Here is a 13,003-nt window from a genome sequence, read left to right as displayed (position 1 = left end):
TCCAAATTATATTATAGCATTCATATTCATGGTTTAAATGCTTTTTACCTTTTGAATAACTGTTAATTTATGTAAGAAGATACATATAAGATTAAGCTTATAAATTGACATTTATAATAATGATTTTTCCTCTTCTTGGTTTGCCCTCGTAAATGTTGATATTTAAAAATGGTGGACGGTATCAACATTTTTGTATTAAAAAAAACTCTTCCAGTCTTCTGAGCTCAATAATTGATTATGTAATCTAAATTATGTTTAGGAACAGAATGGTGATTAGATAAATTAAATTGGATAATTAACATATTCCATAATGTTATTCTCATTCAAAACCATTAAATACAATTCACATTATAGTTTATTTAGATTAAAATTAATCATTAATTGCATTTAATCTTCAATCTATCTAAAATATTCTGTACAGGTAAATTTTATGATTTTTGCTTAAAATACCTTCCCTTCATATTTTAGCATTTGAAAAATATCATTACGGCACATGGAGTATAGTAAACCTTCCAGTTCTGAAGTTATAAGGGCCGGATGTTTCTACATAAGAGGGCGGCCAATATTCTTTAAGAAAAGGCGTATATATTTCATAAAAATCATAATAAATCATTGAGAATTGTCCAAAAAACTTGCAAAGTTGTAAAGCTCTTAGTTATGATCCACAAGGCTGGGAGACTTATTACTTGAAAGTATCCTACGTAAGTAACTCCCGCACGTTCCATCCCACCGATTTCATTCCTAAAAACAAATTTGTTTAATGTCAGGATTTTTTTAAGGACAAACTCCCTTCTCGTATTATCTTTTAGTTTTCCATCGGCCACGAAGCAAAAAAAAAATGTACGTAACTAACTAATCCAGAGTTACTAACCACCCACAACACGTGTGCATTCACAAACGTTTTGTGGGTAGAAGACTCAGATTTATGCCTAATTTTTTGATTTCATAATAATATATATCAGAAATATTTTTATACTATCCAAATTGAGAACAAAATTAGTTTAGTTCTGTGTTTTATGTTTCTGTCTTGATTTATTATTGTGATCGTTTTGTAAACTTTTAATTTATTCAAACAAAGGATAAAACCACCAGATTTATTGGATTCGTAAATATAAAATATATTCGATAAATCCAAAGTTATCTCCGAACCACTGATTTAGACATTGTTGAAAATTTATAATTTTATAGGTGTTACCTTTATTTGATATATTATTATGTATTTTTAAAAACAATATTAGGTATGTATAATGTATTGAATCCTGTCATTTTGTAGTAGTGTTCTATTTGTCTCATCCTGTGTATAGTCAACATAATGTTGGTAATATCCTTTGAAGTTAATTGTGTACATAATATTATTTTCTTTATTTTGTGTTGTTTGACATCACATAATATAAAAAAAGGAAGGATCGTGATACCAAAAATGTGTCTTTTTTGACAATAGTCTTCTAAAATGTAAACTAAATATAATAAGCAAAGGAAGAAGACATGTATTTTATTAATCGCTAAAATAAACATTGTTTTGTCTATTTCATAATGTGCATTTTGCAGATCCATTGTAAAATTGGCATGGTGTTTTTAATTTTACCACAAAACATTCTCGGACTATAAATTATTGTAAAAATGTGATTTATTTTTGAGTTTGGTACGATTTAGGTTGACTAATATATTGAAGTAAGCAGATATTATGATTTATTTATATTATAGGTTGACTGCTGTGTGGAGTGCTTTTATTGTAAAAGTGATGTTTTATTAAGAATAACTGAGCACTTGTGAGTAACGTTCGTCAGAACCGAGCAAAGTGTCTCTTTCTATCGTTAAGAATTGAATTTTTTTTTTTTAAACTTATCGCACTCCTGTTTTACATAGAAAAACGCTGTGCGTGACATTATTTGACATACATTTTTTTAGAAAAAAACAAACAAAAAAGCGCTGTAGACACGGATTATTTGTATACATCATATTATGATGCGGTCAGCGGAAAAAAAGGTTAATATATCTCACCATTACCCTCAAACATCCTTACCCACTTACATACTTTTCATCGTTTTGGTCATGGTATTGTATACTTACAAGAGTGAAGCAGCTGTTGAGACCTGGCAACAATGCAATTAAACAAATTGCAGACCATGTCTTCATGTGAAAGACCAATAATATTGAACACACCAACATTAATACACGTACATAATAATATAGTACATATATGAATTTTCGTTTACTAAAACTGTCAATATCATATTATTTTCTTTTATTACGCTGATTCAGACTTGTAACTTATCATGCGAGTTTGTTACATTATAACCCTTTGTTAGGTTACCACAAACGCTCGTTTAAATTGCTTGGTTTGACACCACTCCATTTTTTATTGTTATATCTTGTTTTGCTACAATTAACCCTTTCAGACCTGAATTAAAACTTGCAGTGTTAGAACATATTTGATGCATGATAACAATTATTAGTGGAATTATTTTTAACTTTTTAGTGCTAATTTTTTTTTCCTTAGGTATAGAAGTTATTGTTACTTTTATTTCAAAGAAAATTTTAGGTCTCAGAGGGCGTGTTTCACATAAAATGACAAATTGTACACTGTTTACCAAAAATATAACATTTTATAAAATTTTAATAAACAACGTAAAAATTCAGCGTTGTTTATATGTAATAATAATACCTTCGAAACCTACATTTAAAAAAAATTGGTTGAGATTACGCACAAAAATTACATTTCAAAATATAAAAATGGCTACCGCCTGAACCAGTAGCTGAAATCCAACAAAAAAGATAGAGTGCAAAGTCAGTTACACCAGCAATTGGAAAACGAAATCTGTCAATTTTTATTAGCTTTGGAATACTCTAGATAGCGAGGAAAAAATTCTGAAATCTATATATTTTCAAATGTACACAAGGTCCGAAAGGGTTAAAGATATTTGTGAAAAAATCTAGTGGGTAATGCGGTGCTAGTGGCGAACGTTCGTCTCGTACTCATTCTCGTAGTTAGTTGTAACGTGTTACTTTACTGGCAAATGTTATAATTCAGTTGATAAGGTTTCTCAACATATCTGTTTGAATGCACGTATTACACTGTTGCCAGATTTTTAAACCATGCAACAGCTCTATCTCAAGTTTTGTGTACAATACCTTCGCCATTCTTTTACCTTAGTTATTAACTAAAAAGTAAAAAAAATATTTCCACCATAAGTATTTGTAAGAATAGTGATAAAAATAAGGGATCCTTCAAAAACCAGCCGCTAAAATATTATAAAATAATAGCACTATATATTTATATAAATTATCAGAATATAATACATAGTTCCTAAATAATGTCCCTTGTCTTGGGTCAATGTATTATTTAGTATTTAACAACATAGGTTCAACTTACATAATTTAAAATCTAAAAAATAAAAGCTTACACTGTCAATTTTAACATTTACTTTGTTATTAAATTTAACTAACATTTCGTTATAATTTGAGAGAAAATACAACATTATGAATATTGGTTCATAAAACTACTTTTGATACCACTAACTAAATCAGCTATCAAATATGCAGAATAATAATTTTTTCAGTGTGTATTGAATTTAATAAATTCCTGTTTAAGTTTGTAAAACAAAATGTAAAAACAAATACATACTTACGTAATATTATTTTGAATCACGGAAAAAAAGGTAGCACTTGCTTGGTTCACTAAGGAAGGGTTGTTTCACAGAATTTGAAGTTATAATTCAAGTTTTGTGAAAGTTCCATTTACATTCTGTTATTATTTCATTATGAGCCGGTTGATTCACAGTACTTGGATAGTAACAGAATTTGAATATTAACTTTGAAATTTGACGAATTGTTCAAATTCAGTGAAACAACACATCCTAAAATGTGCAATATTTAGTTTGATGTTACTTATAAATAACCAACTATGTAAAGAATATTGTATTTTGAATTTAATATGAATAAAGAACTTTATATTTTAGCATAGCCACTTTGTCATTATTGGTTGCCGCCATAGAATAAAGAACTCAAGAAATGCAACGTGGACGTGTTTGATGATCTAAAAGTCTGGCGAATCGGGCCTTAACTCCTCAGGCCTCTGGCATATTCTGTCAGAAGGTCGAATTGTTTATTGACCAACATACCCGCCATAGGTTACCCCAAGTGGTTTGATACGTTTGGTGACTTAGTAGGGGTGCCCGGGTTCATGGGGCGAGGTGTGTCTAGGTCTTGGCGACCTACTGCATGGAGGGTCAGATCAGGAGAGACCAGTTGAGGGAGACCTTTAGACCTCTCTCTCGACCCATCGCCTTTCATTGTGAACCCCGGATTCCTACCCACTCGTCGTACTTACCAGAACTTTCTCTCATTCCTTTCCCTAAAAATACCCACCGAACAGCATCCCCAAATATGACATAGGCCCTGAGGGATTATTTTTTGCTCAGGGTCTCCTGTGTGGAGCTAATGTAAAAACAAAAAAAATAACAACTGAGAGGTTATATTTTAAATACAGCACTGTGTTTCATCATCATTAAGATATACATTGTGGAGCAAGTGAAAGAGATACAGAGCGCGTACTCCAGAGTGGAAGATACTATCATCGCCCTGGTGTAACACCCCATTCAGAATTGAAACGTTGCTTGAAATGGCTTTAGCCATGTTTGGTGACCAGATCTGATTAGCCAGGTACTCCTCTTTCCATCTCCTTACATTCTAATAGACAAGTACTTTCCCATCTCCTTACTCTCCCCACTACCTTCAGCCTCACAACATACCCCAATTGGGGATGCCATAGTCTCACTGGCTCCAGACGGATAGAAGCAGTTGAGACTCTTGTGCAGTATTCACATAAAACAAATGCTAAATGGGCTAGAATCAAAAAATTCCATTCAAATCTACATGGAAGTCATTCCCAGGGACGTATTTCATAATTTCTGTATATTTCCCTCTAATAGCAAAAGTACAGCATGTTTTCAAAATACGAGTGAGAAAATTTATAATTAGAAAAATACACTTCCATTACTCAAATTTATTATCAATGTTTGTTTTAAAGATTTCGCTTTCATATTTCTCAATTTCCTCTTCAAAACAATCGACGCATTATAACTATCATCACCTGGTTCAAGGTTTCCAAGAAAAATATCACTAAGTTGTCTACCTTATTATCACCAGAGATGTGCAAAATGGGTACCCAAAACCATTTGAAATGCAAAATGGAAATGGGTCAAAATTTTTCCATTTGAAAATGCAAAATGCAAAATGGTTTTTAGAAAAGCATTTCAAATGCAAAATGCAAAATACCTATTTTCAAAATGCATTGAAAATGCAAAATGGTTTCTCAGATCAAACAATTAAAATAATTATAGAATTTTTAAACAATTTTGTCATTTAACCCTCCGTCAGACACACCTATGGGCGAACCGAAATCGGGCGCACTTGGCCTGAGAGGCCATCAATATATTTTTAGCCCCCACCTTCCACTATATTAATTCTAATATAAAATACTTGTCGGGTAGTCTTTACTAGGATCTATAGAAAGGAATTAAACCAAATATAACACAAAATAACCAGTTTATTAAACATTACCAACCACAGTGGCGGTTCGTGGTCTTTTTAACAGGGGGTTCAGTAATTCAAGAGAAGATAAACATATCTAATTAAAATTTACTTACTGTTGTCCTTCGTCAAATAGTCGAATACGGCAGCAGTCACACAACTTAAATAAAGTTAGTGGGAGGGGTACCTACATATTATTGTTTTTAAATCACTTTACACTAGACACAATTATTAGATAATGAGAAAAGTTTTAAAGGAATTAAATTATATTTATAATTATTAATAAAGGAAAGATCGTTTACTCCAATTTTACACCACGATGGGTCGCCTCCAAAAACTAAATAGGGGAAGCAAAATAACCGATTGGTTTCCTCGCAACCACATAACCAAGTACACCTCGCGTACCACTCACGTTTAAAAACTCGAGTGAATTTCTCGGTTTTCGCGGCACAAACCTGATTTAATGAGAGGTCAGGACGCGGAGGCCCTTTATTTTTAATTTCCAACCTTTTTTCATAAGTATTGGCGTTATTTTTTTATATAGACAACACTGTATTCCGCCATTGTATAAAAAAATTATGACAAAATATTCGCGACAATCAATAAACGCAAACGCATAAATAAATATATACGCAAACGCTTTCAATTTGAAATCCGAAAGAATACTGGAGATAGTGGAGATGGGGAACTGAACTGGAGAAGACAAAACACAAAATTGCATAACTAGCGACGACAATGGGGCGTTTGCCGAAACTTTCGCAAATATAATTAAGGAATATAACGACTTATCTAAAAAATAATACGAAAACAGAAATAAAATCGGTCTACTTCAATAGGTAGTAGATTTACAAATGCCATAAGCAAACGGTTGGAGAAATGCAGAAACAAGAAAACAAAAATATGTACAAAAATGACTACAAAGTTAAATACCATAATATAACATAAAAAATAACAAAAACACATAAATTTGTTTTTGACCACGATAGTTAGTAGATTAGTTTTAAATATTCTCCTGACGAAGGAAGGGATCTTCCGAAACCGGTAGAGTGAAAATAAAACTATCGTGGTCAAAAACAAATTTATGTGTTTTTATTATAAATTATGATGAGCCACAAAGTGAATGCTTTTTACAATTACATAAAAAATAACACTTACTTCCCCATGGTTCAAAGGTCAAACGTCGGCCAGTCAGTCCGCGAAGTGCTCGGGTTTCTTCGGTTACATTCGTCAATGTTCGGAGGTCACGTGATATCACAACGCGTGTTCGACGCACACAATTTGCCTTAATTTTGCAAAGAAAGACCAAATTTTGTATATGTCACCGTCATAGGGTCTGTACCGGCTAAAATTCTTTTGTATGAAGAGTTTGGCGCGGATTTCAACTCGCACAAACTTGGAATATGTATCGTATTTTTCGGTGGCGCGGGTTTTGAAGGCGAAATTTTAATGCTATGTCTATGCGTGCTATCTATAATGTGCTTATATTATTATAAAACAAGTTTGTTTTATTTTCTCATCTTTTTAATGGGGGTTCGCCGCACAAACGCACTTTAGAGAAAACCGCCACTGACCAACCATAAACTAAAATAAACAATTTTCCAATAACAGTGATCAAAATAATTGGTCAAACCGAGCTCCATAAAAGTAATAAAAGTTTTAGAGTAATAAAAATTTAAAGGTAAGGTAGGTGGTAGTCTCTAATGACTGCAGCCGTAGCCAGATATGGACGATGAGATTCCCAAATCAGCAGCCGAAAAACAAGTTTGGCACAGCGCGTTTACGTGGAGTAAACAGATCAGTTGATGACAACCTAAACATTCGTAATTCGTCATCCTCCTAAATCCTGATTCAAACACGCATATTCCACACTTTTGCCTTTTTTGAGGTGTTGTAGGGGATGTGTTTTATTGGAAGCGAGTTTGCAACTGAATCGGCTTTCCACTTGTATTCAGACTTCGCCGAGCTAGTTGTCCGATGTCGCTCTCATCGCCTAAATCTTCAACAAAAGCTGGATCTTCAGAAGCATCATCATCGAGAAGAAACGTCACTATATCATCAGCATCATTGCGTTGAGAGAGATCATCTTTTCTAGAAATTTCGGCAGAAACATATGTATATAAATTGCCTAAAACTGAAATTATAATTCAATCGGGCGCACTCTGCCTGAAAGGTCAGGGTCCAATACAGAACTTATTTCTCAAGATACTGATAAACTTCATACAGAACAGGCATAATTGAGTATAATGAACAACTGATTCTTGGGCACCATGCCTGTTTTATGTACTTAAATAAAAATAAAAAAAACAGCAAATAAAAATATATTTTATTTATTGTTTTTGTGTTTAATTCGTAGAACTCCATTTAATTTTTTTATAAATTTAATTTAGATTAAATTTGATAATATTATTATTAAGTTCTGCAAGTGTTTTAGTTTTTTATTATTGTGACAGCTGTTTCGGCTTACAAGGCCATTTTCAAACTGTGGTTAGTCCACATTGAGACGACGTTTATATACTATTTTTATACTATTTCAAATGTAAATTTTGAAGGTGCATACATTGATTTATTACTGGTTACACCGATGACATGATCTATTGTTGGTTAAACCAATCTATGTTTTCCCCTCAGTAAATGGTAATAGGTTCTTAATTATTTACTAATGACTTTATTGCTATGAATTATTTGGGTGCATTATACTGCTTGGGTTTTGTGAAAATACTAAGAAGTGGTGAGTAAATTATTTTCCGTACTTTATTAATTAGTGTTAAATTTGGGTCATTCGTTCGTTTATTGATTTCTAATTGTTCAAGTAAATTTAATCTAATGCCCTTTTTTTCTATATGCAATGGTTTAGGACCCTTGTTGTTAAGTGGGGTATGATTATTCACCAAGAGATGTTCTGCGAATTTTGAGGATGTGTTTTTATTATTATAACATCGTATATGTTCTTGGAATCTAGTTGAGAATGCCCTCCCCGTTTGTCCGATGTAAGTGGCGTTACAATCGGCGTGGTCACATTTTAATTCATATATGCCAATGTTATTGAGTATAGGGATTTTACTTTTAGAGTTTTTAAGGCTTGTTCCTAAATTATTGTTTGTTCGAAAAGCTATATTTAAACCACATTTTTTAATTTCTTTTGCAATTTTTTCAGATATTGGGCCGAGGAATTCGAGACATGCAAATTTTTCTATATTTTTGTTATTTACCGGATATATTAAATTGATTTTATTTTTATATTTCTTATTTTTTATTATTTTTTCAATGTTATTTGCCTCATAGCCGTTATTAATCGCGATCGTTTTTATCGTTTCCTTTTCTTTTACATAAGCTTTATTGTCTAAGGGAATGTTAATGAGTCTATGTACCATTGAATGGTACGCTGATAATTTATGAGACCAAGGATGATTTGAATTTGAATTTATTGTTGTATCTGTAAAAGTTGGTTTTCTAAATATTTCAAAGGTATGTTTATTATTGCCGAAACAGCTGTCACAATAATAAAAAACTAAAACACTTGCAGAACTTAATAATAATATTATCAAATTTAATCTAAATTAAATTTATTAAAAAAAAAAAAAAAAAAAAAAAAAAAATAATAATAATAAAAAATAAAAATAAAAATATCCTGAAAAAGGTCACCTTCAAAATTGTGATGCAATCGGGCGCAGGCGGCCTGTGAAGCTGAGTGTAAGGTGTAAGTGAGCTGCGTAAAGACCGACGACTGACTGAAGACGGGCGCCATGTAAAGTTCCTAAAGTTAGGCGAGTAAAATGAGGGAAGGGGCGGGGGGCCGCCTTTGAGAATTGGAGAGGGAAAAAATGTCTTTTGTTGGCCTCTGAGGCCGGCTGCTCCCGACGGAGGGTTAATAATGGACATCAATGTAGAACAAACATATTACATGAGGGTTGCTAAGTGTTGGTTAAACCGGAATCGAACCAGGTAATTAGTTGGCTAAGCTCAGTAAAAAGGTAGGCAGATGAGACTCGTGTACTATCAGGGGTAGGCAGTTCCTTTAATCATTAGCTCGTCCATCGGTTAGGAGGTTGGAAAAGGTTAACACACAATAATAATACAATGGGTAGAAAGGCACAAGGTATATTAATCATCTCGAGAAATACAGGGGTGACATAGATCTTTCTACTCTCTCCTCTAAATTGACGACGACCGGATGAAGCGTGGATTCTACATGAAGTTACAAGAATTGAACACAAGAAAGGGGATAGGTTGAAAGCTTACGATTCGCCTTGAGATGCGGTACATCATGTTGACTCAGGTTTCCCGCGCTCAAAAGCAGCGGTACTGTTGATGTGGTGATATGCACTCGAGATTTTACACGGGAACGGGACTCCATTGAGTTTAGTTTGAGCCGAGATAATAATCATGATTGGTAATTGATAGCGAAATGCATCTAGTTAGAAAACTGGAACGAGATCGCGTTTGTTATCGCGTAATTATGCAAGTCATGTTCGCGAGTAGTTTTTCGCCTTCGCGAGCGACAGTGTTGTTTAGACCAAGGTCGGTTCTGCACTGGCGAAGCGCGCTTAGGGCCGGCCCGTGTTGACTCTAGCAGCCTGGGTGGTCCGTGCCGATCACGTATTTTGACCATCTGGCCGCGTGTGTTGAATACGCCGCAACTAGCTGTGAGGGGAAGTTGGGGTAACTACGCCTTATTTAATTTAATAGGGAGACTGTATTACGTAACAGGGTAAATCCAAAAACACCACAACTACAGATTATGAAACCACAAAAAATTTGCGCGGGACTAATGTTGCCAACGTAAAAACATAGAAACTGCTATCTAACATTTAATATTACAGTGTCATGGCCATGTTCAGTATTTGAATCAGTATTTTTTGTAATGGTATCACTCAATTGACAAATGTAAATTATCTCTCATAGCGAGGTTGAGGACCGACTGATATTTGGCGCTTATGAAAAAAAGATGAGTGGAGATAGTAGGAAGAATGTTGCAAAAAAGCATTTAAAATGGAAAATGCATTGAGAAAAGCATTTAAAATGCAAAATACCCATTTTGCATTTCCATTTGAAATGGATTTATTTGAAATAAAGCACATCTCTGATTATCACTACCTTGTGCGTACTGTAAAATCGCACTTGTCATAAATAACTAGCTTGCGTAATTGTTTTGGTTTTATGCTGTAAAATTTTACTTGTCACAAACCAGTGCTGCACAACCCGCGGCCCCGTTCGTGTGGCCTGCATGTAAATATCATACGGCCCACTTGGCTATACAGGAAAATCTAAATGCTTGCGGTAATTCATGAAAACCCTGGCTGAGAACATTTTTATAGAATTTTGGTTAATTTACGCTGCATTTCCTAAATGGAATCAAATTTGAAGAACTGGTTTGCATAACACGAAATTCAAAAAATCAACAGAAGCCTTAAATTTTGAATTTCGCTGTCATCCCCCTCCCCTTCAACGAAAACAAAAAAAATTCCGCTTGTAGGATGCGGCCTGTTTGAAAAATAGGCAAAGCTGCCCCTCTGCTGAAAAAGTTGTGCATCACTATCATAAATATACCCCGTGCAGAGGTGTAGGTACTCGTAACTAGGTACCTTCATAAACATTGGTTTTTAAAACAAAATTAACGATGAGTTGTAATACGAAAGAAGGCGTAAAAAGGAAACAAATTTGTAAAGCTCAAATTTCGCAGATTTTACATTGTGTCCGATAGATAGCAATGGTTCACATAGCCGACAATCTTACACAGGTAGTGCCATAAAAATATGAATCCAGCTCCTCTCACATCTCTTTTCCCTCCCCACCAAAGATATTAGAAGAACGAGATATGCTATGTTGGCCGCCGGACCGTAGGCGGAGTACTACCTAATTAGGGTACTTTGAATACTATCGGGACGTGTACGCACAGAAATCTGTTCTATGTATTAGTGCGGATACCTTAGCGTAAGCGAAGGTGTGCAGTAGTATTGGTGAACAAAACCGGCGACACTGGGCAAAACAATTCCACACAGTATGAACTGCTCATAGCACATCTCGTTCTTCTAATATCTTTGCTCCCCACTCACTTCAGCCTCAAACCATCTCCAATTGGGGACATAGTTCCACTGACTCTGGACAGTTGGCCTGACAATTTAAATTACCTTGCAGTTACTTCTTTTCAGTTTGTACGAGGGTGGGTCAATAAGTCCTTAGAAAAAAGCATTAAAACAGTTTGTATTTTTGTATTTTTTTTTTTATTTCTCAACATAATCTCCTTGGAGCTCAATACACTTGGTTAGACGTTTCTCAATTTTTTTTAAACCGTCAGAAAAATAAGTTTTCGGAAGGTCCTCAAAATAAGCATTTGTCCGATCGATGACTTCTTCATTTGAAAAAAAACGTTGTCCACTTAGCCATTTTTTTTAAGTTTGGGAAAAGGAAAAAGTCACTGGGGGCTAAATCTGGCGAATACGGTGGGTGGTCGACCAATTCGAACTTCGATTCTTCAATTTTAGCCATTGATCGTAAACATGTGTGAACACGGGCATTGTCCTGATGAAAGAGGATTTTTTTCCTGTTTAAATGAGGCCGTTTTTCTTCAATTTTGTTTTTTAGCTGGTCCAATAAAGATGCATAATAATCCCCTGTTATTGTTTTTCCCTTTTCCAAATAGTCAACGAAAATAATTCCACGTGCATCCCAAAATACAGTAGCCATAACCTTACCAGCTGATTTTACGGTTTTCGCCTTCTTTGGACATGGTTCGCCTTTCGCAATCCACTGCTTTGACTGTTCTTTCGTCTCGGGAGTATAGTGGTGTATCCATGTTTCATCTACAGTCACAAAGCGACGAAAAAATTCATCCGGATTGCGTTGCATGAGCGACAACAGGGCTTTAGAGGCCACCACCCTATTGCGTTTATTGTCGACTGTGAGCAAACGCGGCACCCATCTTGCAGAAATTTTTTTCATGCAAAATAGAAATGACGCTACCTTTTGAGATCCCTGTAACCTCAATTATCTCACTCAACTTTAATCTTCGGTCACTTAACACCATATCGTGGATTTTATTGATCATTTCTGGTGTAGTCACCTCTACAGGACGTCCTGAGCGTGGTTCATCCTTTGTTGATGTACGACCACGTTTAAATTCATTTAACCAGTTATAAATAGTTGCAAGTGAAGGAGCAGATGTGCCGTGAACTAAATCCAACTCATTTTTTATTTCCTTTGCTGTTAACCCTTTTATATTAAAATGTTTAATAACAGCTCTATACTCCATTTTTGTAAACAAGCAAATTTTTTTTTTTTAAATGTACGAGAAACACACAACAACCCGACCAATCTGCTTGAAACTTCGCAGCATACTGAATCGGTAGTGCCGCTGCATGAAAACAAACCGCTTACAGTACTAGTCGCGCCACCTGTCGGCCTTTCCAAGGACTTATTGACCCACCCTCGTACCTAAAAAGGCATTTTTAATCTAATAAAACAAAGTAAAAAT

Source organism: Hesperophylax consimilis, chromosome 3 (genome assembly GCF_061612785.1).
Source record: "Hesperophylax consimilis isolate HC1 chromosome 3, BYU_Hcon_1.0, whole genome shotgun sequence".
NCBI lineage: Eukaryota > Metazoa > Arthropoda > Insecta > Trichoptera > Limnephilidae > Hesperophylax > Hesperophylax consimilis.
Note: the sequence above shows the minus strand (reverse complement) of the source record.